The following is a 25318-nucleotide window of genomic DNA, read 5'->3' on the forward strand; positions in this document are numbered from 1 at the left end:
AAGCAAAATAAGGGTCAGTGTCCATCTGCAGACCCACCATTGCTAGGAATGCAGTGCCCACCATTGCCAGGGATGCACTCACCATTGCCAGGAATGCACCCACCATTGCCAGCAATGCACCCACCATTGCCAGCAATGCACCCACCATTGCCAGCAATGCACCCACCATTGCCAGCAATGCACCCACCATTGCCAGGAATGCACCCACCATTGCCAGGAATGCACCCACCATTGCCAGGAATGCACCCACCATTGCCAGGAATTCCCTCACCATTGCCAGGAATTCCCTCACCATTGCCGGGAATGCTGCCATCATTGCCAGGAATGCTGCCAACATTACCGGGAATGCTGCCAACATTGCCGGGAATGCACCCACCATTGCCAGGGATTCACCCGCCATTGCCAGGAATGCAGCCACCATTGCCAGGAACTCACTCACCATTGCCAGGAATTCACTCACCATTGCCGGGAATTCACTCACCATTGCCGGGAATTCACTCACCATTGCCGGGAATGCAGCCACCATTGCCGGGAATGCAGCCACCATTGCCAGGAATGCTGCCATCATTGCCAGTGATTCACCCGCCATTGCCGGGAATGCAGCCACCATTGCCGGGAATGCAGCCGCCATTGCCGGGAATGCAGCCGCCATTGCCGGGAATGCAGCCGCCATTGCCGGGAATGCAGCCGCCATTGCCGGGAATGCAGCCGCCATTGCCGGGAATGCAGCCGCCATTGCCGGGAATGCAGCCGCCATTGCCGGGAATGCAGCCGCCATTGCCGGGAATGCAGCCGCCATTGCCGGGAATGCAGCCACCATTGCCGGGAATGCAGCCACCATTGCCGGGAATGCAGCCACCATTGCCAGGGATTCACCTGCCATTTCCGGGAATTCATTCACCATTGCCGGGAATGCTGCCACCATTGCCAGGAATGCAGCCACCATTTCCAGGAATGCAGCCACCATTGCCAGGAATGCAGCCACCATTGCCGGGAATTTCACCCATTATTGCCAGGAATGCAACCACCATTGCCAGGGATTCACCCGCCATTGCCAGGAATGCAGCCACCATTGCCAGGAATGCAGCCACCATTGCCGGGAACGCAGCCACCATTGCCGGGAACGCACCCACCATTGCCGGGAATTCACTCACCACTGCCGGGAATTCACTCACCATTGCCGGGAATTCACTCACCATTGCCGGGAATTCACTCACCATTGCCGGGAATTCACTCACCATTGCCGGGAATTCACTCACCATTGCCGGGAATTCACTCACCATTGCCGGGAATGCTGCCACCATTGCCGGGAATTCACTCACCATTGCCGGGAATGCTGCCACCATTGCCGGGAATGCAGCCACCATTGCCAGGGATTCACCTGCCATTGCCGGGAATTCATTCACCATTGCCGGGAATGCTGCCACCATTGCCAGGAATGCTGCCACCATTTCCAGGAATGCAGCCACCATTGCCAGGAATGCAGCCACCATTGCCAGGAATGCAGCCACCATTGCCGGGAATTTCACCCATTATTGCCAGGAATGCAACCACCATTGCCAGGGATTCACCCGCCATTGCCAGGAATGCAGCCACCATTGCCGGGAATGCACCCACCATTGCCGGGAATTCACTCACCATTGCCGGGAATTCACTCACCACTGCCGGGAATTCACTCACCATTGCCGGGAATTCACTCACCATTGCCGGGAATTCACTCACCATTGCCGGGAATGCTGCCACCATTGCCGGGAATGCTGCCACCATTGCCGGGAATGCTGCCACCATTGCCGGGAATGCTGCCACCATTTCCGGTAATTTCACCCACCATTTCCGGTAATTTCACCCACCATTGCCAGGAATTTCACCCACCATTGCCAGGAATTTCACCCACCATTGCCAGGAATGCAGGCACCATTGCCAGGAATGCAGCCACCATTGCTGGGAATTTCACCCACCATTGCCAGGAATTCACTCACCATTGCCAGGAATGCAGCTCCACAATTGCAATTGCCAGGAATGCAGCCACCATTACCATCAGTGCAGCCATGGAGGGCAGGACGAGCGCTAAAGACATCCTACATTAGAATCTCCTGTTTACACAGCGGCCTCTTTAAGAGAAAGTCCCGCCTCCTTTGATGGACAGCACAGTCGTCCAATGGCAGAGACGGGACTTCCTATTACAGAGGCTGCCGTGTAAACAGGAAATTCTCCTCCTGTGTGCATGGCACTCGTCCCGCCTCCTCCCTCCGAGGCAGCCGGACTATATATCTTTTGTGGCCCCGGTGCTAGGAGATCGCCGCGGGCCACAAAAGATATATATGTTTAAATAATCAGGCGGGCCGGTCAAAACCGGCCCGTGGGCCGCGATTGGCCCGCGGGCCGGACTTTGGACATGCCTGCTGTATACAATGTTGAGTGCTGCTGTCACCATCATTTTACTTATTTATTATCCAGTTTGAACACATCGAGAGCAAGTTTTTTTTATATAGAAATGGAGGTGAAGTTTCCAAAGGTTAACAGTGAGACAGTTAACCCCGGACTCCGGGGTTAGTCCTAAGTTGCAGCATCCTATTGTGCAATCAGTTAAAGTGCTGCCTAAATGCAAAGGGGCAAAAATTCCATCAATTGGCTAGTTATAGTATTCCCTTGTGTAAAGCATTGTACACAGCTAACTTTGAGACACACCATTGCCAACAAGACATATCCCTCTAAGGTGCCCACCTGAAGTGATAAGGTCCGGTTCACACTGAGGCAGCAAGACTTACAGCGCGACTGCCTCAGGCGACCTAGACGTGACCACTGCAGCGACTTGCAAAAGACTTCTGTATAGAAGTCAATGCAAGTCGCCTCCAAAGTCATACAGGAACCTTTTTCTAAGTCGGAGCGACTTGTGTCACTCCGATTAGAATGGTTCCATTGTACAGAATGGGACGCTACTTGTCCGGCGGCTAAGTCGTCCTAGTGTGAACCGACCCTTAGAGAAACCCCAGTTTGGCATTCTTAAGCATTGCTTTCAGGTAATATTGCAACCTAGAACATGAGTAACCCGAGAACAGAGTAGAGAGAGGAAAGTTTTAGGAAAGTAGTATATTTTTTCTGATCCAGGAGTACTTTGCCGAGTTGCGTATTCCCCATTAGCAGATCTGGAGGTCATATATTCTTTCAACCAATTTAGGTTTGTCAGATAAGATAGCAGAAAGACATTCATTGACCATAATCCCATGTTAATTTGGCCTTCACCAATTGAAAGGGTATCGTAGATGTCCTGCAAGATCTGGCTATAGTGATTTTTTGTGGCCACAAATATAATATAAAAATATCAATCTCCTTGTATGTGTCGGGGCCTCCTCTACTGTATATCATAAGAGTGCTGCTTGTTTGAGCACTTTCAGAGGTTTACATGAGAGAATCAAAGTTATAGAGGCGAATCCAAAAGCTTTGCACTTTTGGGCACTGCCACCAGATATGATAAGCTGCCCTCATAGTAACCATGTACCACTGTAATATCACCTTATAGTTTCTATTATCTATAGTCTTCTATTATCGAGGTGTTGGAGTGATCTAGAGGCAAACTGCACCATCTTGTGCCACTCATCGAAGTTCCATATTCTCACATAGGTCATGCTCCCATTTATTTATTTAATCGGTTTCTTTTCATAAATGTTGCTGTTACGTTAAAATACATTTCAGAGATATGACTCATGAGCCTGTCATATTTAGCACAAGGATATTCCATAGATGATGTGGTCTGTAAATAGTGTGTACTTGTCTCAATTAAGAGTACCATGTGTAATTTCTGACTGCTGCTTTGTTCCTCTATCAGCATGAATCAGTTCTGACAAGTTTTCCTGACACTGAGAGAAAAAGGGTGACCGGAGAGATCTCCAGCTTGACAGCTTCAGCTATGTTCCTGTGTGCTGTGTAAAGGGGGGTGAGTCCCTCCCCTCCAATCAGCTGTCAGAGCTGTCCTCGCTGAGCTGTGCAGAGTATAATTTCAGCTCTCCACCCCCTTTTCTTACAGCTCAGACAAGCTTTATAAATTCTGGACTTTGAACAGATGTAGAGAAGAACAGACTGTGATAACCAGGTGCAACTTATGTAGGAGGACTTATTTCATCTGTGTATTACCTGAAGGGAGTCACTTCACTGGGTATGTGCAAGTGTCGGTTCACACTGAGGCAGCACGACTTGCAGTGCAACTGCCTCAGGCGACCTGGACACGACAGCTGCGGTGACTTGCAGAACAACTTCTCTATAGGAGTCAATGCAAGTCGCCTCAAGTTGCCCCCAAAGTCATACAGGAACCTTTTTCTAAATCGGAGCAACTTGTGTCGCTCCGATTAGAACGGTTCCATTGTACAGAAAGGGACGTGACTTGTCAAGCAGGTAAGTCGTCTGACAAGTTGCCCCAGTGTGAACCGGCAGTAAGGGTTTACAACCACAGTTCACAATTGTTTTACACATTTACATGTGTTGCCTTAATTCAGCCCATTAATTTTAAAGTAGGCTATCTGCAGAAGGATTAGACATTCTGTCAAGTTTCTTTTGTCTGTGCCCCCACTGGGAAGATTCACATCTCTATTTGCCTGATGATGATTGTTGTCACCAATACAAAGTGAATAGAAATCTAAAATGTGAGTTGTCTTCAAAGCAATACGCAATAATTTATCCAATAGAGCCGAGTGTTCGGGAAGCCCCCCTCTTTGAGCTATCCTTTTATTCCTTGTTGTGTCTTAAGGGCAGGACATAAAGGGAAATCTCCCCAGCAGCACACAGACGGCGATAAACTAACTTGATAAAGGTTTGAATCCTCCTTTACCTAAAGAGTGACCTAGTGGTATCTTGCAGCTCTGGGTTTCCGGTATGCATCCAACTCGGGACATAATCTGCATGGAGTTTGCATATCTCTTTGCTGCTGGTAGGCTAATCGGCTCCTGTCCGAATTGACACTAGTATGTGTGTATTTATGTATGTGAGCAAGCTCCTTGAGGGCAGGGGCTGATGCGACTGTACAATATACAATGCATTGATTAAATTATCAGCAGTATCTAAATACCTGAAATAAAAATAACTAAAAAGTTTGGGCTATACATACAGTTTAACCATACCTCCCAACATTTGAAGTTCAGAATGAGGGACAAGACCTGCGACGCTCATAGCGTTCTGCACTAAAATGTGGGTGGCAAGCGCTTAGCAGTGTGAGGGGCTGTAAACCCTCTTTTTTTTTTTTTTTTCCTTAACCACTTGCCGAACCGGGCCATAGCCGGCTACAGCGTGGTTGGCTTATTCTGGGAGGGCGTCCATGGACTTCCTCACAGAACCGCGCGCCCCCTGGGGCATGCACCCGGGAACATCCGTGACTGGATCACAGTAAGTGGCCGCTGATAGCTGCCGTTTGCCACGTGATCTTTCCGTCAAATGATGGAGCAATCCCTTGTAAACAAACAGGCGCCATGTCGCCGGTTCCTCTCTTCCCTGTCTGTACCGATCGGTACAATGTGAAAGGAGGGGGGAAAGAGCGGATGGCAGGAGCACCGTGGGCTGGAACTGTAGTGCCCACAGCGCTGCTGAGTGACAATTGCAGTCACATCCATCCATCCATCCATCTATGCCTAGTGTGGCAGCACGCAGGTAAAGTCACCTGGTTGTATCCAGGATGGGAAATATGTGTGCCCTAGATTCAGGCTTTATGCAGACTTGTATAATTAGAGGGGAAGAGTTAATGAGCCCAGCTGAAGTAAGTGGGCTCATTAAGACCTCTACAAAAAACCCCAGCATGCTTAGGGAGATGCTCCATCCTGGAACCAGTTTTGTGTTGTATAGACTGGGGAGTGTGACACTTGTTCTGTGTGGTGAGTTAACGCCTGTGTGGCAAACCTCTACAACAGAGACAGGGACTGGTGCTGCACAAGGCTGCACTCAGTTGTTAGATAGGGAATCTAAGTGTGTAATTAGAGGTCAAGCTGACCAAGGATTTATTTTCATGTTTTATTTTTGTTTGGCTGTTATATTTTTCACTGTATGTAGCATGAATAAACCGCATCTTTTGTTTGTTTGCACCTACAACGCTGTCTGCTGTGCCTGATTTTGTGTTGTGAACCCATCCAGGGGGTCACACACACCCGCTGCCGAGCTAACCCCTCACACTAGCCATACTCTGCGATACCCAGCCATGCTCAGCCATACTTGGCCATGCTCAGCCATACTCTGCTGTACTCTGGCTCTGTATGTGGCCAGGCTGTGGAAGTCTCACACGTGGTACGCTGTAGGAGGAGTAGGAGAATCTATTTTGGGGTGTCATTTTTGGTATGTACATGCTATGTGTTAAAGTAAAAAAAAAAAAATCCAATTCCCGCTTCATACCCCTATACAGTCCTCCCCAATCGTTATATATTAAGTACAATAAAGATGTTTAACTAGGGGGGGGGGGGTCTAGCGGTCTAAAGGAGGGCTGTCTGAAATATCATTAAGGACTATTTTCTCACCTAACCAGTACACCTTCCCAACTCTCCCAGTCCACACATTCCAACCAGCATGCATCATACACGCTCTTAGACCAATTTCTTTTAGTTCACTTCCAATTGCCACAACGTTTTACCTAATAATAAATAAGGTTTACATATCAATCCCTCTTGCATCCCACCAGGATTTCCAAATCGATTCATATTTCCATAACGCACCTCTTTATACACACCGCTTTTTCTTTGAGAATAACCGCAATCATAGTCTTTAGCCATTCCTCACGGGACGGTGGCAGCACCGACTGCCATCTCCGGGCAGTCAAATTCCTTGGAATAGACATCTCGTAACTGCTGTCTGCTTGTTTCCTAATTTCCCCCCTCCTTCCACTAATCCGAACAAGCAATGTTTTGTTCCAGCTCGGTAGAGGTACCAAGTGTTTGATCAATGGCTCCTGTCACCCCATCCAGTAATGGAACAGTTTCGGGCATCTCCAAAACATATGGAGCATGTCTCCCTCTGGGTTCCCACACCTAGGGCAGCTCGAGTCCAAGTGGCGACCAAACTGGAAACGTTTAGAAGGGGTATAACACGTTCTATAAAGGAGGAAAAAATGTGACATCCTTTGGGAGGGGGACAAAGAGACTAACGGGGCCAATTCCAAAATTATTTTCCACTGCGTTTCTGTAATATCTGTGGTGAAAGCCTTCACGCTAGTGCGAGTAAATCGGAAAGAGCTATATATGTATATAAGAGTAAGTATATTCACAAGTGCTGCAAAATAAGTGTTAACAATAACACCAAGAAAAGAAGAATATGTGTATAATTTCGCGCAGAAGTGAAGTGAAGTGTCGAAGAAAGTTATGGCTGCTAGGTAAGTAATTCCGAAGAATGGTACAAGAGTACAAAGAGGGTAAGTATTGGGGGAAAAAATTTAAGTGAATTAGTAAGAAAAAATCAATAAAAAGTGAATAAACCTAAAAATATAAAAAAATAGAATAAGTAAAATCGATCAATTAATATGTATATATAAGTGAAAATGCAATAAGGTTGCTCAAGTGAAAAAATAAAAATGAAAAATGGATATGTAAATATTAAATAATTAGTTGAACCACCTTGAATTCATGCGTATATAAGAGTGGATTGGCTGAGACGGACGTTTGTCACAGGACATGTGAGAAGGCATTTCTGACGCCGACCTGTTATGATTTTTACTCTGCTGATTTTAAACTGTTAAATTGTAAAAGTCCACCTATTATTTAATAAATATACCCACTTGGTCTAAACCATACTGCACTAGTGGAGGTTTCTTTCTCTTTTCCTTCCCTGATATATTGCGGAGTGACGGAGATCATTCGTGTGGAGGAACTGATTCCACCCTAGGGTCATTATGCGGCATCATACAGAAGTGTCCACCTAATAGATGATTATACGAATATAATACAGAGTAATGCTGGCCATACACTATATGAAAAATCTGCCAATCGGCCGAAAATTGATCATGTAGACTGTTCATTTTTCGGCAAGTTAATGGGCACAAAACGTTAATCGTTGGTGACGTTTTTGTGTAAAAAAAAAAAAAAAAAACTAACCGCAAGTTAGGAAAACTTCTGCCAAACAAACAATAAATTGCAATTTTAATGTGTTATTCGTCCATGAAAAAACTAATGGTTGCTACTGCGCATGTATGCACAACATTTAACAGGGAAAGGTAAATATTCGTGCCAAAGAACGTTCACGTCAAAATGTAATGACAAATCATCCACACCAACAACTATATAACCTGCAACCTGGTCAATCGTAATATACCTATCTTGTAAGAAATAGTATAACAGACCAAATATGCAATATTAAATTTTTATTGCAAATGTAATTTTTTTAATAAAAATAAAGAAATATTGTTAACTTTTTTTGTGCATCTATTTTTTTTTTTTTTTTTTAAATGGCATCCAAAAATGTTATTCTCACATTTTACTACTGAACATTATACATCCATCAACCAATGATTTTTAATTACTGGTATCTCTCATGGTTTTCCAAAATGTTATTTTTTTTGTCAAACATTATCGGTAGTCTTGAGATTTTAGCCTGCATAAAAAAACATGGTTTGAGTTTCTGTTTGAAGTTTGTGCTGGCATTCACCCCTACTATAAATGCATGTCCACATAAGGTAGTGTTTTCATGTACACAAATGTTACATATGTGTCCATACATATTTGACTTGTGTCTGAACACAACTATAGTAGAGGTGACTGGCTGCACAAACTTGAAAGACAGCTTTGCTCCAACCATGTTTTTACATGGCAAGCCTGAAGTTTAAATGTGCATGAAGTCCCCACATTACAAATAGAGTAGAAGGAAACGGAAGAGGTTTCTAAGAACACCCCTTTCGTCATGGGATTACAGCAGGAGGCAGTTTCAAGGCTCCCCCTCCTGTGTGATTGAGTCACACAGGTGCCTTGTTAGGTCAAGTGCACTGGAGGTGAGGTCACATGGCCTGTAGGGGTTAGGCCATGTGAGTCAGGTCAGAGGTATACAGGCAGGGAGAGTACTAGGCTAGGATTGGCAAATTTGAGGTACTGTCACATGGCAGAGTAGGATATGCCATGTTAATTTTACCTCCTGAATAGAGGTCGACCGATATGGGTTTTTCTCTGGCCGATGCCGATATTTAGAAATCATGGCGGCCGATAGCCGATATATGTTGCCGATTTTTTTTGGGCCGATATGTTAGGCCGATTTTATTTTATTTATTTATTTTGAATCCCCCTTGATCTAACACACCTTTCCCACTGGGGCGTTTTTTAAGGCGCTTTTGGGCTAAAAATAGCGCCTGTAAAGTGCCTGCAAAATGGCTCCCCTGCAGTCTGTGTGAAAGACAGAGTGCTTTCACACTGAGGCGATGCGCTGGCAGGATCTTAAAAAAAAAAAGTCCTGCAAGCAACACGTTTGGAGTGGTGTATACCGCTCCTCCACCACTCCTGCCCATTGATATGAATGGGCACCACTGCCGAAGCGCATGCAATGCGGTTTGGCAGCGGTGCTTCATGGGTGCATTTAACCTCTTCCTTGGCCGCTAGCTGGGTTATATGTGCCCCACTAGCAGCCAAATAGCACCGCTAAAATGATGGTAAAGAGCCGCTAAAACTTGCGTTTTACCATCAACGCTCCAGTGTGAAAGCAGTCTTCATAAGTGATACAGAAAATTTCTTACATTTAAACATTTATTAAACAAAACAAACCTCCAATCAGTTTACTTGTATGTATGATCTAGCTAAAAAAAAAAAAAAAAAAACTATATATTAAATAAAAACAGGTAGTCAAAACTTTTGGACAAAAAAAAAAAAAAGGGGCTAACTTTACTGTTTTTATTTTATTTTTATTTTTTAAATGGTGTATTTTTTTTCCCAAAAAAATGCATTTGAAAGACCTCTGTGCAAATGCCGTGTGACATAAAATATTGCAACAACCGCTATTTTATTCCCTAGGATCTCTGCTAAAAAAAGATATATAATTTTTGGGGGGTCTAAGTGATTTTCTGGCAGAAAATACAGGATTTTTACTTGTAAGCAACAAGTGTCAGAAAAGATTTAGTCTTTAAATGGTTAAACTGAGAACTTCTACACACAGAGATGACTTCATTCATTCAAGTGTAAACATTGTATCATTTAGTTCTTTTCTTGGCAGTCTGCCCAGAGAGGAGGAAAGTGTTGCTATGACGACTCAGGCAACTCACACTGACTTCTTACAGAAGTCATTTCAAAGTCCCGCTGTAGTTCTAAATCGGCTTTTTATCAGCACAAATCGGCCGATGCCGATTATTTAAAAAACGGCAAATATCGGCCGATATATCGGTCGACCTCTACTCCTGAACCTTCCATAAAACACCTGAGCCTGCCTATAAAAGGGTGTTCCGTGAAGGGGAGCTCATTCGCCTCAGAAGGCATAGCCGTGGTGCTACCCACCCTCCCACACAAAATTGTAAAAGTGTTTTATTTTTTTGGTAAGCTGTCTTCCTGTCTGTTATCCCATGTGTATTTCCACAAATAAAGTGCTTGTCCTCAACAGTATAACTAGCTGAAGTTTTGGTGCAAATTTCTGCAAACAATGACCACATGAACTTAACTATACAAACATAAAAGAACAAAAAAAAAAAAATGTACAAACGTGACACGTGTTAAATTTTACATAGTGTGTCAACTACAACCATAAAACTTTTTTGGACAGAGGTCAAGTGATCTTTGAGTTTCTCTAACTCTGATGAGCACTTCAAAATATCAGATACCAATCTTTTTGGCAGTGAGGGAATTTAATCCCTGTTCCTCAGACAGATGATGTGCTGTTAAAGATGAGAAAAAAAAAGAAAAATCAGGACAATGTTTGGGAAATGAAGTTGTTAAAGTGTATGTGTATTGGCTTACCTGTGCTGCTTGTGATGGTCTCAGAGGAATGCTGGGCCTGGTCTACTTCAACATCTGTTATAGTTTGGGATGGTTCTGCATCATCATTGTCATCATCATCAGCTGTCTCATCATCGGCTGTGTCATCGTCATCATCATCGGCTGTGTCATCATCATCGGCTGTGTCATCATCATCTGTGTCGTCAACCAGAACAATATCCAGGCCTGTTGTCGCAGTTCTGTTCTCTAAGTGTGCTTTCTTGGGTCTTTCTAGGTATATGAAAGAAAAAAGCATGCATGCTAAAGAATATAGTTTGCATTGATGAAGACATTGCAGAGAGACTACATGGATTGCATGCCTAGCAGAGTGAGCAGAAATGTCAGAAAATAAGCTAAAATACCTTTTTAGATAATTCTATGTATTTTATGCAACTGGGCTTCCTCCCTATGCTTCAAGTCAGACCATCTCTTGTGCAGCTGGTGCTTTGTTCGCTCCACACCATACTTCTTCTCCAGCACACGGACAACCTTCTTTATGTTGTCTTTTCTTGTATTAGGCCTGGGGTCGTTTTTGCGCCTCCCATCATAATTTTTTTTCCAGAATCTTCACCATAGTTTTAATTTCATCCAGGGACATAGGTGTTGCCTTTTTTTAAAAACTTTCCAGGCTTAATTGGTCAGGAATGGCATGCCCCTTTTTCTTCAGCCATCGTTCTGTTGCTAAAGCTGGCGCTGGATGAAGAGGGGCGGAGCTTCGAAACTCCCATAATGCACCATGGTACAGTCCGACACGGCACACAGAACGCTGTCACGTACGAACACAAAACATACTCTCGCTCGATTCCACTGACTAATACACAGAAGATTCAGAACAACGGAAGGTAAAGTAGGGCAGGGGTGACGAATTCAATTTCATTGTGGGCCGCATCATTATTGCCCAAAAAAGGGCCAGTTATATCTGTAAGATTAGATGTCCAGCGCATACCCTCCCCTTAGATGTCAAGAACCACCCCACCTTTAGAAGTTGATTCCCCCGCTCTCCCATACATCACAGTGCACCACCCCTTCCTTATGCTGCTGCTGGGAAGAAGCTGGATGCATTGCTTGAAAGCATAAAATATATATATGTGTGTGTGTGTGTGTGTGTGTATATGTGAGCGTTTTTCTTTTCCATATCTGAAACGGCTTATTGTTGCCTGATACCCCGCGGCTGAGAGTGAGTGATCATATTCCTGCCATCCTGTGTGTCAATCTTGACGAATAACCATTGTGTTTCTGGGTCCCATCTAATGGGGACCTAGAGTTCTGGTAAGCGGCCAGAGATTCTATTGGTGGCAGTTTTGGCTATAGGTCGCAGCTCCTTTTTCAAAGGGTGTGTGTTGAATTTATCACTGAGATTCCGTTACGTTTTGCATGCATCTTTCCAGTTTGGTATTGGACACTTTATATGGGCTATAATTTGTTTGGACTCTAACAATTTTCTCTTTATCGTCTTCCAGGACAGCCTCTGAGACATAGGGCTCCTCCCTCTGGGACAGGAAACGCATTCACCCAAAAGGTTAAAAGGCGGTCCTCCAGGCCTTTCCCTCCTGTTTTTGTGTTTCCTGCCGGGCGGGAAGGAAGCATGTGAGGAACCTGGGGAGCTCCAGGTTCAGGATTGTCCTAGGAAGGAGCCTCTGAAGTACCTTTTCTGCCCAAAGCGCCCCTCTGTCTAGGTGCAGTGAAGAGAGGGCTGCTTAGACCCCGCTGCCTATAAGCTCAGAGAGTTTCGCACAGTCCGGTCGGTGGTATCAGAAAGGAACGTACTGCACCCAAGAATGAACGGCGTCCACGAGGCATGCGGGACGTCCGTGCCAGGTATGGTTACGAACGTGTGTCCAAGGAGGGGCTTACGCATTTCAACGAATGGAAGTGACGCTGCTTCTGGCGGAACCACTTTTTCAGAGGACACCAGGAAATGAAGGTTCCAGTTTCTAAGCGCAGCGTGTGTGGTTTGGTGGGCATCCGGAGCCTGTGTAGATCCAGCAGAGGCTGTGACAGACACTGAGGAGCCATGGAGGGCACTGCAGCAGTTCAGGCGGTCGACTCTGGATCTTTTGGCACCGGCACCTCTCAGGTAAGCGTGGTGAGGGCAGACCATGGCTTACTCTGAGAGGGAATAAGGTCCTTGTGGCCAAGGCCTTTCCCTGGGTGGGGAACTTCTCTCCTTCCCCCGAGCACAGTGGTGGCAATGGTTGGGAGCAGGCTTTCATGGTTATTTTCTGTCTTTTCTCTTGCTTTCAGGGCAAAGTACAGGACAGAGCTCAGATACAGCCTCAAGGAGAAAGTGTGCTGTCTGTGGGACAAAACTTGGGCCCAATTGGGAGACGCCAGTTTGCCCCGAATGGGTCAGTAATCTATCTAAGGATGACTCCATGACTGAGTGTCAGAAGATCCTTTTGCCAGTTAAAGATGAGATTGCATCCACCTTCAAATCGTTTAGAGGAATGATGGATAGGATGCAGGGTTCCTCAGTGCCTTTATCTAGGGCAGTAAGTTTACCTTCCCTGTCTGAGCCCAGTCAGGAGGATAGGGAAGACAAGGAGAGGGAGCCCAGGTCACTGGCCTCTTCCCAGGTGGACTCGGGGTCTCTCAGAGGAAGATTACTCCAGGGGGTCCAGGTACAAATTAACATTGGATGATGTGGGGATCTGTTGAAAGCGATCTATGACACCCTAGAGATCAGAGGAGTCGGTACAGCTTTCTAAGCATGACCTCATGTATCGGGGGGGGGGTCTGCTCAGAAATCCAGAGTTTTCCCTGTGCACAAATCTCTAGTGGAAGTGATCTTGCTGGAGTGGGAGCACCCTGAAAGGAGACCGTTCTTTTCGAGCAGTCTCAATCGTAGATTTCCCTTCGAGAAGGATGCGGCCCAGCCTTGGAACAAGGTTCCTAAGTTGGATGCGCCACTAGCTAAGGTCTCTAAGAAGACTGATCTGGCCTTCGATGACCTAGGATCCCTTAAGGACCCAATGGACAAGAGGGGTGATGTGCTGTTGAAGAGGGCTTGGGATGCTTCCTCTATTGCACTCAAGCCTGCCCTTGCAGCCACCTGTGTGGCTAGAAATTTGGAGTGCTGGTAACCCAGTTACAGATACATATTGCTGCAGGCACATCCCGACAGCAGCTGTTAAAGACCTTTCCCTTATTGTTTAAGGCTGTTGGTTTCCTAGCCGATGCTTCTGCGGAGTCGGTTAAGTTTGCGGCTAGGTCTGCGGCTTTGGGTAACGCAGGAAGAAGGGCCGTATGGCTAAAGGCCTGGTCGGGAGATGCAGCATCTAAGCTTAGGCTTTGCGGATTGCCTTTTTCAGGCGGCCACCTTTTTGGTCCTGGTCTCCAGGAGGCCCTGGAACGTACCCAGGACAAAAAGGCTTTTCCTGAGAAAAAGAAGCCTGAGAGCAGGTGTCTTTTTCGAGGCCTTGGGCAACAGTCCCAGCAGGAGAGAAAGGGTCGGCCTAAGAAGCACTGGTCGGGTCACAAGGGACATGGCAGAGGAGGAATATTAATCCTCCTCAATCATCCCAGTGACTCCTGTGTTCCAGTGGGAGGAAGGTTGGGGGATTTCCTCCCACAATGGATAAATAATAAACGGTTACAAGTTGGAGTTCAGTGCCATTCCCCCACCTACCTTCCTAGTAACCAAGTTACCCAGAGACCGGGAGAAGGCAGAGGCCCTGAGTCTGATGTTGGGAGAGCTGTTGGATCAACAGGTCATCAGCCGGGTACCAGAGGCAGAACACGGACAGGGGGTATATTCCCACGTGTTCGTGGCTCGAAAGCCATCAGGCAAATTCAGGCTGATCCTCAGCCTCAGGCCCCTGAACAGGTTTATCGGGTACAAAACGGTTCAGGATGGAGTCGATTTTTACAATTGCGAACCTCCTGTTTCCTGAATGCTTTATGGCAACAGTCGACCTCAGGGACGCATATTTGCATGTACCGATACACCAGGAATTCTAGAAATTCCTCAGGTTGGCTGTAAGGGTGAACTCGGAAATCCTCCACTTACAGTTCAGGGCTCTTCTGTTTTTTGGCCTGGAGTCTTCTCCCAGGATCTTTACGAAGGTCCTGGCAGAAGCTCTAGCTCTGCTGCGTGTCAGGTCCATTACAGCGAACCCCTATTTGGACGATCTTCTGATCTGTCGCCCGGTCCTATCGGCAGCTAGAAGAGGATCTACAGGAGGTGCAACTCTTCCTGTGTTCTCTTGATTGGCTGATCACTCAGGACAACTCCCAGTTGATCCCAACCCACGAAGTACTGTATCTGGGTTACAGAATTTCCTCTGTAGAGGGGAAGGTGTTTCTCCCATCAGAGAAGATAGAGAAGGTAGGGCTGACAGTAGCATGGCTTCAGACCAATCAGGAAGCCCAGGTCAGAGATGTCATGAGAGTGATGGGCTTAATGACATCCTGTTTCCCAGCAGTCCCTTGGGCAAGGATCCACCAGCGCCTGCTGCAGGCTCTTTTACTGCATTACTGGGATGGCAGTCAGCAGAGTTTGGATCATCCCATACCAATACCCACAAGGGTCAAGAGGACTTTGTGGTGGTGGCGAACCAGTCACAACCTAGACAGGGGTCTGTTGTGGTTCAGACCAACAGCTCTGGTGCTGACAAGACGCCAGCTCTTTCTGCTGTGGTGCACACCTGGAGAAATCTGGCTCAAGGATCCTGGTCTCAGGCAGAAGCCAGACAGTCCTGGAATCAGAGGGAATTGCTGGCAGTTCAGAGGGCGATGGCGGCCTTCCAGCAAAAAATAAGGGGACAACACCTCCAAGTAAGATCAGACAATGCAGCTGTTGTCGCTTATATAATCAAGCAGGGGGGGACCAGGAGCCCTGCTTTGCAGAAGATAGTGGGAGAGATTTTCTCTTGGGTCGAGATCAATCTAGCATCGCTATCAGCGGTTCATCTAAAGGGGACTCAGAACTCGCTGGCGGACTTTCTCAGTCGCCAGTGTGTAAAACAGGACAAATGGTCTCTCAACCAGGATATGTTCGAGCAGGTGGTGAGAACTTGGGGCATACCAGAGGTGGATTTGTTTGCTTCAGAAAGCAACAAGAAGGTTGCTCAGTTCTTTTCCCTGCACTCTCAGGATCAAGCCAAAGGGATAGATGCCTTCTCCAGTGCGTGGCACTTCAGCCTGTGCTGTGCCTTTCACCCAGTAATACTGGTGGCGGCAGTCCTTCAGAAATTTCAGACCCAGGCAACGGATCTCATCCTAATGGCTCCATTTTGGCCAAGAAGGGCTTGGTTTGCAGTCCTACAGAAATTGGCAATATATCCTCTGATTCATCTTCTTAGGAGGAAGGATCTAGTTACACAGCGTTCTATCCGGCATCCTCCAATAGAGACCCTCGGGCTTGCAGCGTGGTATCTGAGGAACAGCTGCTGAGGGCCCAGGGATTTTCAGAAAGTATCATTAAGACTCTTTTAGAATGCCGTAAGCCAGTGACCAGGGCCATTTACACCAAGGTGTGGAAGAGATTCAATTCCTGGCTGATGGAACAGGGCCAGAAAGATCCATGTATTCTAGCAATGCTGGATTTCTTCCAGGCAGGGGTGGAATTTGGGCTTTCTGTCACACCCTGAAGGTCCAGGCTGCCACTCTAAGCAAATTTCTTCAGGTCCCCCTGCAGCAAGATCATTTCGTAAAGAATTTCTTTAAAGCCCTCTCCAGGTCCAGGCCTGTAAAGGTCAGAGCCTGTCCCTCCTGGTACTTAACCTTGGTGCGCTCACAAGAAGTCCCTTCGAGCCTCTGGAGAAATATGACGTTAAATGGGTTTCCCTAAAAACAGCTTTTTTGATTGCAATTACCTTAGCTAGGAGAGTGAGTGAGTTGCAAGCGCTCTCAATTATAGAGCCTTTTTTGTTGCTTTTGGAGGATAGGATTGTGCTCAAAACAGATCCTAGTTTCCTTCCCAAGGTTGCTTCTGCTTTTCACAGAACGCAAGACGTTATCCTGCCAACATTTTCTCCTCCTCAGAGGGTGATGAGGAAGGAGGCTTTAGTTTAGTTGATGTTAGGCGTAGCCTTTTAGTTTATTTAAAAATTAGCAAAATTCAGGAAGTTGGAATTTTTGTTTGTAAATTTTGCGGGGTCACGCAAAGGACTTAAGGCATCTAAATCAACCATCGCCAGATGGATTAGAATGATGGTTTTAGAGGCATACAGGCTGGGAGAGAAGCAAGCGCCTCTAGTTAAGGCACATTCAACTTGGGCGGTGTCAGCTTCGTGGGCAGAGAAGGCCGGTGCCACTCCGGAGGAGATCTGCAGAGCGTTCCAGCTACTCCACGTTTGCGAAGCATTACCGATTGGACCTGGCTGCTGCTAAGGATCAATCATTTGGGAGAAAGGTCCTCCAGGCAGTGGTTGGAGTATAAGGAGCCTTTCGGCGGTTCTTGTGGAAACTGAAGGGGAAGGCCTGGAGGACCGCCTTTTTAACCTTTTTGGGTGAATGTGTTTCCTGTCCCGGAGGGAGGAGCCCTATGTCTTGGAGGCGGTCCTGGAAGACTAGAAAAAGTTACCGATGAGCCTAACTCCGTTTTTTTTTTTCACAACTAATTAATTTTATCCTTTTTAATTTATTTATTATTGGAAGTTTTGAAGTTGATTTTTTTTTTCCATTAATTATTATGTTGTATGAAATTGGGGCTTCATTTATTAATGGAATTTTTTAATTTGAATTTTTTTCACGAATTATTGTCATAATCATGTCGTATGACATTGCGCTTTATATTTGCTAGTTTGTAACAATATTAAAGGTGTAGGTGACCTACATTATTCTCAATATCATTTATTTTTTTTAGATTGATATATTGCACAGGTAATTCATTTATTCACTTTAGCTATTATAAAAAACTATTTTTCTAATCACTTTTTTTCTCTTTTACCATTTCTTTGAATTGTTCCTTCAGAGCATGCCTAACCTGTAGGTATCTTAAAAAAAAAAAAAATTATTCGAGAGGGCATATTGGTCTCTTAGTTCCTGGAAGGACTTCAGAGATCCATCTGCATATATTTGAGAAATTTTATTCCACATCTCTTCCATTCCCATACTACCCCGATCTTCCACAGTTCTCCTATTTTCTTTTCTTTATATCGTGGGACACAGAGCCATAGTACTTATGTGGGTTATAGGGCCAGTGATAAGTGATGGACACTGGCACGCCCTATGGCAAGAAGTGTACTCCCTACATAACCCGCCCCCCCCACTATTGGGAATACTCCGTTTTTTCGCCAGTGTCTAAGGTGTTTGTCACGAGTAAAGATGTGCTGTGCTGAGCTCCACTGGAAGCTTCCCTGCTGTGGCTAGCCATGCTGACCAGATCCGTCCTGATGTCCTTTCATGGGCTAAATGGAAGGTATCCGGGCCTCGTGTCCAAAGAAACAAGGTTTTGCTCTTGGCTTATGCTTGGACTAGTGCATTCTCAGAGTTCTGTGGCAGAAAAATTGGTCAGCCGAAGCACCGTGTAAAAAGCTCTTAGCCAATTTTCCCTTTCATGGTCAACGGCTATTTAGAGACGATCTAGATAAATACATCCAAAGGATCTATAATGGGGAAAAGCTCTCTTTTACCAGTAAGGAAGAAGTTCAAATATTTCTCCTTTTAATCGTGCTGCCTCTCCTGTGCCAGGGGCATCAGCCTCTAGGCAGTCTCGATGACCTCAACCATCGGGGTCAAGGGGAAGTCCCCAAGGGCAGCACCAGGGTCAAAAGAGATCTTGGGGCAGAAAGCCACAAAGCAGAATGCTAAAGCCTCGTCATGAAGGGGCACCCCCGCTCGTTCGGGTGGGGGGGAAGGCTCCTGCAATTCTCAAAGGTCTGGCAGGAAAAATGTCAAGACAGATGGGTGGCTTCTGCAGTTTTTCTCTAGATTACGACTAGAGTTTCCATCTCCTTGTTTTTTCTAAGGGAAAATGTTCCCAAGGATCCAGAGAAAAAATTCTTTCTGGCTCTGGATCATCTATTATCCCAGTCGGGGATACCAGAGGTTCCCTTAGTGGAACAGGGCACAGGGTTTGATTCAAACCTTTCACGGTTCCAGAACCAAACGGAGAGTTAAGACCCATTCTAGATCTCAAAGATCTGAATCAGCACTTAAACATCTGATCCTTAAGCATTGAGTCAATCCGATCGGTTGTGTCCATCCTGCAAGGAGGGGAGTTTTTGGTTTCAATCGATATCAAAGATGCATATCTCCATGTGCCAATATTTCCCGCTCACCAGAAATTTCTGCGCTTTGAAATATAAAATCATAATTTTCAGTTATGGCCCTGCCATTTGGTTTAGCCACAGCACTACGGGTGTTCTGAAAGATTCTGGCACCTCATTTAGCCAGATTTAAGGGCTCAAGGTATAACGGTCCTAGCCTATTTAGACGATATACCTTTTAATAGATCATTCAGTCTCAGGTCTAAACCAGAGTCTGATCGCAGAATCTCTGGGTTGGATACTCAACCTAGAAAAATCCTCCTTACAACCATCAAGGAGATTACAGTACTTGGGGCTGGTTACATAAGAAGGTATTCTTACCCCAGACAAGAATCCGTTCCATTGTAGGACTAATTCAACTTATCAAAACAAAGAAAAATCCTTCCATTCGGCTGGGCATGAGATTGTTGGGGGGGAAATGGTGGCCTCCTTCGAGGCCGTCCCTTACGCTCAGTTTTCACTGAAGACTGCTTCAAAACATCATCCTATCGATCCGGAATAAAGGATTCAGGCCTTGGTTTTTTCCAAATACACTTGGCTCCCGATGTAAGACGGAGCCTAAATTGGTGGTTGTTATCCAGCAAAGGGAAAATCTCTTCTGCCTGTATCCTGGAAAGTGTTAACAAAAGATGCCAGCCTTCTAGGCTGGGGACCAGCCCGGGAAGAAGATTGTGTCCAGGGGCGATGGTCCAGGTTAGAGGACCTTGCCTTACGGGACTGTCCTGTCAGGATTCAGTCCGACAAGGCCACGGCCACACGAAGAGGTGAATAATGTTCTAACTTGGGCAGAACACAACATTCTTTGCCTATCGGCAATTTTTCATTCCAAAAATAGAGAGTTGGCAGACGGACTACTTGAGTTGCCAACAATTATTTCTGCGAGAATGGTCTCTTCGCCCCGACATCTTCCTAGCGGTATGTTAGAGATGGGGTATTCCGGACGTGGACCTATTTGCGTCCAGATTCAACAACAACTTTGTGTCTGGAACAAGGGATCCGCCAGCAGGCTGAACAGACGCATTAGCCCTTGTACACACGGTTGGAGATTCCGTCGGAGTTTTTCCTATCGGAGCGTTTAGTCGGATATTCCGATTGTGTGTGGTCTGCATCGGACTGTTTCCGTCGGAATATCCGACGGACCAACTTTTCCAACTTGCCGGAAAAATTTTCCGACAAAATGCTCCTATCGGACATACTCTGATCATGTGTAGCCTACTCCGACGGACAATCCTATTCGGAAACACTCGCTCAGGTAAAACTACTGCTCGAAATCGATATAGCACATTCGTCACACTGCAATGTTAAAAATTCTTTCATGAAGCGCTTTCTCTTGTTCTTTACAATGCTGCATGAAGGAACTTCTTTTGATGCTCATAGTCACACACACTTCTCCCGAACGTTTTTCCTGACTCTTTTTTAACTAATTTCAGCAATACAATTTTTGAATTTGTCACATCTACACAATTTTTTTTTTTTGTTTGTTTGTTTTTTGGGTGAATTTTTTTTTTTTTTTCATAAACATCTCCTTTTTTGACAGTTTGCTCATCTTTCCATTTTTTGGGGTGTGTTTTGTGTGTAAATTTGCCACAACAACATTATTATATTTTTTTATATTTTCTTTTTCTTTTTTAATCTACAGGAGGTTGTTTAGTGTTGGTAACCCTTGTTATTCATTTCACTTTGTTTTTTTGAAATGTACCTGCCTGCTCCCAAATAAACTGTCCTTTTTGAAGTAAAACACATACGCAAGTATTTCTTCAAACAAAAAAAACCCTTTATTTAGGTGTCAGTAACAAACAAAGAGGGAGGCAGCGATGGAGAAACTGGGGAGATTAGCAAAGCCTTTGGCCCCCAGGGCACACATCAACTATTTCAACGCAAAACTTGGTGGCCTGAGGAGTACATGTCTGAGGGAGAGAAGTCTGGTCCTGAAGTCCAAGAAACTCGGAACAGCAGCAGATGACATCTATGTTACCAGGCTGTGGTACTACAACAGGCTGCATCTTCTGTCAGACCAGACTGAACCCAGGTCATCACTCTCTGGTCTTCCTTCCATGCTTCCTTCCAGGCTGTGGCTGTGGTGCTGGAGGTGTGGTAGAAGGAGGAGGAGGAGGGGCATGGGCCAAATCACGCAAGTGTGTTGTTTGTGTCATTTGGCCCAACAGACCCTTGTTGAGGGTGTGTATAATTACCTCCTCACACAAGAGCTGTTGCCCCTCCTCCATTTTCTAAAGCTTGCACGCAGCCTAGGCGGCAAATGCCTCTTGATAGGTGGGTTTGGCTTGGAGGGCCACTGATGCCTCCACAATCAGCCTCAGGGCCGACTCCTCCACATCCCCCCCCCTTTCTCACCCTTTTGCGTAGAAGGCGGAGGGGAGGGACCTGGCATTGTCAGGCTCCTTTGCCCGCCTGCCGCTTACCCCCTCCTCCTCCTGGCTGCTGCATTCCACACCCTCCTCCTGGCTGATGTCTTCCTGTGTATGAAAAAGAGACTTGGTTTTAGTTTTTGGTTCATCAAACACACACAATTTTCACATCAAGACTGTTGCAAATTGTTAACCAATAGAAAAGACTAAAATTCTGAGCCCAGCATTTTTCTCTCTTGTCCCCAAGGTTTTGGCCACTACTGTCTATTAATATGTGAAACACTTTCTAAAATCAGCAAAACCAAGATATTATTCTTCCTTCCTTCTCCCCAGAGCCTCAATTTAGGGAAGAGAAGGCATTACGTTCCCTTGATGTAGTAAGAGCAATCAAAGTCTATTTAAAAGCGACTGCTCAGGTTCGCAAAACACGTTTTGTTTGTACTGCCAGAGGGTCCAAAATGTGGACAGGCAGCGTCAAAATCTACTATATTCCAAATGGATTTGTGAAGTGATTGTTCAAGCTTCAGCTTCAAGAAGAAAATTCTTCCTTCTCAGATTAAGAGCACACTCATCCAGGGTGATTAGTGCCTCTTGGGTGGTGCACCATCAGGCCTCTGGCTCAGATCTGTAAGGCTGCGACTTGGTCTTCGGTTCATATGTTTATCAGATTTTATCAAATAGATATTAAAGGTCGTGAGGATATTGCCTTTGGGTGCAGTATATTGCAGGCTGCAGTATGAGTCCTTTGGGCCTCCTGTTTTTTGTTGTGTCTCCCACACTTCAGTTGCCATTGCTATGGGACATCCCACATAATAAGTACTAGGGATCTGTGTCCCCTGATGTAAGAAAAGAAAACCTGATTTTTAAAACGGCTTACCTGTAAAATCCTTTTCTTTGACGTACATCAGCGGAAACTGAGGTCCCCCCCTTCTTGGTATACACTTGTATTGCATGGCTACAAAGCTGAGGACTCCCAGTAGTTGGAGGGGTTATATAGGGAGTACACTTCTTGCCTCAGGGCGTGCCAGTGTCCATCTATCAGTGGCCCTATAACACACCTAGTAAGTACTATGGCTCTGTGTCCCCTGATGTACATCAAAGAAAAGGATTTTACAGATAAGCCGTTTTAAAAATCATGTTTTTTCATTCTCTCACAGTGGGGTATATTCTGTAAGTCTACTATACTTCAAAATTATCTGCACTGTGTCCCATACTCTCGTTATAAGTTTTAGGGTAGGTAGGTCTAAGGGAAAAGATTGTGCCTCCAGGGCCTCTATTATTGAATCATGTGGGGTATTTTGTAGAAGCCTCTCTTTCTTAGTCCGGTAAATTACACCCCCCCAATGTGCTGTAGTTGTGACGCCAAGAAATAGCTAAACGGGTGTGGAAGAGCTACTCCTCCCTCCTGTTTATGAAGCTGGAAAGTGCTTAACCGAATTCTTGCAGGGCCACCCTTCCAAATCAGTTCCTGGAACAACCTATCAAACTTTTAAAACCACTTTATGTACATCCATATTGGAGAATTATGTAGTATATATAAAAGTTGGGGCATCCAGATCATTTTAATTAAGTTACAGCGGCCCGCCACTGATATTGGTAAACTATTCCAGACTTTTATCTCTAAATTTGGTCAGTAGCAGGGTGATGTTATCTGTGGTGTAACATAATGGGTCTCTGGATATATTTATGCCTAAGTACTTAAATTTTTTCACTACTGGGATCTGGGCCACTTCCTCGGGTAGGTCGCTCGGCTGGTCTACAGGTAGCAAACAAGATTTTGCCCAGTTCATCTTTCGCCCAGAAATTTGGCCAAAGTTATTTAATGATCTTTATAGCTTCCCTCGGTGAGTCTTGCATATCTCCCAGAAACAACAGTAAAGCCTCTGCATATAATGCAAGTTTTTCCTCATGATCACCTCTTCTAAAGCCCCTCACCCTCTCAGAAGCTCTGAGAGCGGTGGCCAGGGGCTCAACTGTGATAGCAAAGAGGAGGGGTGAAGGGGGACACCCCTGTCTCATCCCCCTCCCTAGGCCGAATTTTTCAGACAATTGGTTTGCCATCTGGTTAGTAATCTGCTGAAGCTCCTCCAGTGTGATGGGACGGTCCAACTCAGGTCTATCCATATCAGCGAGAAAGGGAAGATTCAGTTTCCTGAAGAAACTCTCTCCATTCCAACACTCTTCCCATCTTGTTGGAATCTGTACAGATCCTCATAATATTCTTTGAATTTGCTCGCTATTTGAGAGGTCACTCTTCCAGCTTCTGCAGTGATTGTAGGCACTACAGAGGTGGAAGAATTTTCCCTGATCAATTCCGGCAACATGCGTCCCACATTTTCCCCTTCTGCGAAAGCCACTTGACTCTGGAAAAGGTGCTACTCTCTCTTCCGGAGAGTCACTAACCGGTAGTTATTTTGCTTCTCTATCCAGTTAAGTGTTTCCTGTGTTGGATTGTTAATATCTTGTTTTTCTGCTATTGTTGCCTTCTCCCCCATTAATCTCTCCCAGTCCTTTGTCTGTTTTTTTGAGTTTTGAAATCTGTAAAATCATTAAGCCTCTTAAAAAAGCCTTCATAGCATTCCATACTATTCCCTCTGGGGCCGTCCCCCAGTTCAGGTCAATAAATTCTCGCAACGGGAGAATTTCATACGGATCTCTCACCAATTCAATCCAGAGGGGACTTATCTTCAACTCTCCAGGATGGCTACACTCCCCCAACTCTAATATTACCATCACCGGAGAGTGGTCCGACAATCCCCTTGGTTTGTAATTTACATTTTTTTTATAAAGGGCATCATTTCCATATTCCGCCGATTGAAATCAATCCTGAAGAGCATAGAATGCGACTTGGAGAAGCATGAATATTGTCGGAAATCTCCAAATATCCCTCTGTCCAGTTTCCTTCAAGAATTTAGTTGGCCAGGTATCGACTACATTGCCTGTTTGTGTCATGGGGGAAAGCCTATCCAACATATGGACTGTTACCATGTTGAAATCCCCCATTACTATTACCGGCACTCCAGGCTTATCCAGAATAAAGTTGACAAGCCCACAAAGAATTGAGATATCAGAGGGAGGAGGAAGATAAACATTTGCCAGTATGCAGAGTCTGTTTTCAATTCTGCAATACAGGAAAACGTATCGTCCTAGTTCATCTATTTTGGACTGTATGAGGGAGAAAGCCACCTTATTTCCAACAAGAATGCTTACCCCTCTAGAATAGGAAGTATGGACTGAGTGATGTTGTGTATTATAATCTCTCCATCTCATTTGGGGGGTAGAGGTCTTGGTAAGATGCGTTTCCTGTAAGCATAGAATAGCTACTTCATGTGTCTTTGCTATAAGGAGAACTGCTGACTTTTTCTTTATGTTCATTCCATGAACATTAAGTTTTTTAAAGTGCATAATTTTAACTGTCAAAAATGTATTTACTGTAAACCATAAAATCTACATCTTTTATCATTATGTGCCATTTTTGTGGTAATTTGGTGTGTCTACATTGCTTGATATCAAATCTGTGCATAATGCCAAGCATTCTGGTGTACCAAACACAACATTTATACCACTCATATACCACTCTCACCTGCCCGCTGGACCTATTTGGGGGCGTCCTAATGTGACAGTTACATGCTCTAATGTGCTTAAATCTTGTTCACTGCATTATCCTTATCTTCCTACTCTCTTGCTTCCTTACCCCACCAGACCCCTTATCACAACTAAGCCAGCCTCTAAGGCAGGCTTTCTCAACCTTTTACCCCTAGAGGAACTCCAAAAATGTTCATGTCTTGAAGAACCCTTGCTAAAACCAAATCATCAGGACTTAATAGGAACAATGCTC

General features: G+C 45.3%; 1 protein-coding gene across 1 annotated transcript in view; it reads left to right on the forward strand.

The window, feature by feature from the left end:
* CISD3 (CDGSH iron sulfur domain 3) overlaps positions 1–25318 on the forward strand; it is a 186476-nt gene that overhangs the window by 86169 nt on the left and 74989 nt on the right. The window lies entirely within an intron of this gene.

This window comes from Lithobates pipiens, unplaced genomic scaffold (genome assembly GCF_037356315.1).
Source record: "Lithobates pipiens isolate NorthernLeopardFrog02 unplaced genomic scaffold, aLitPip1_a1.2 Scaffold_28, whole genome shotgun sequence".
In the NCBI taxonomy this organism is placed as follows: domain Eukaryota; kingdom Metazoa; phylum Chordata; class Amphibia; order Anura; family Ranidae; genus Lithobates; species Lithobates pipiens.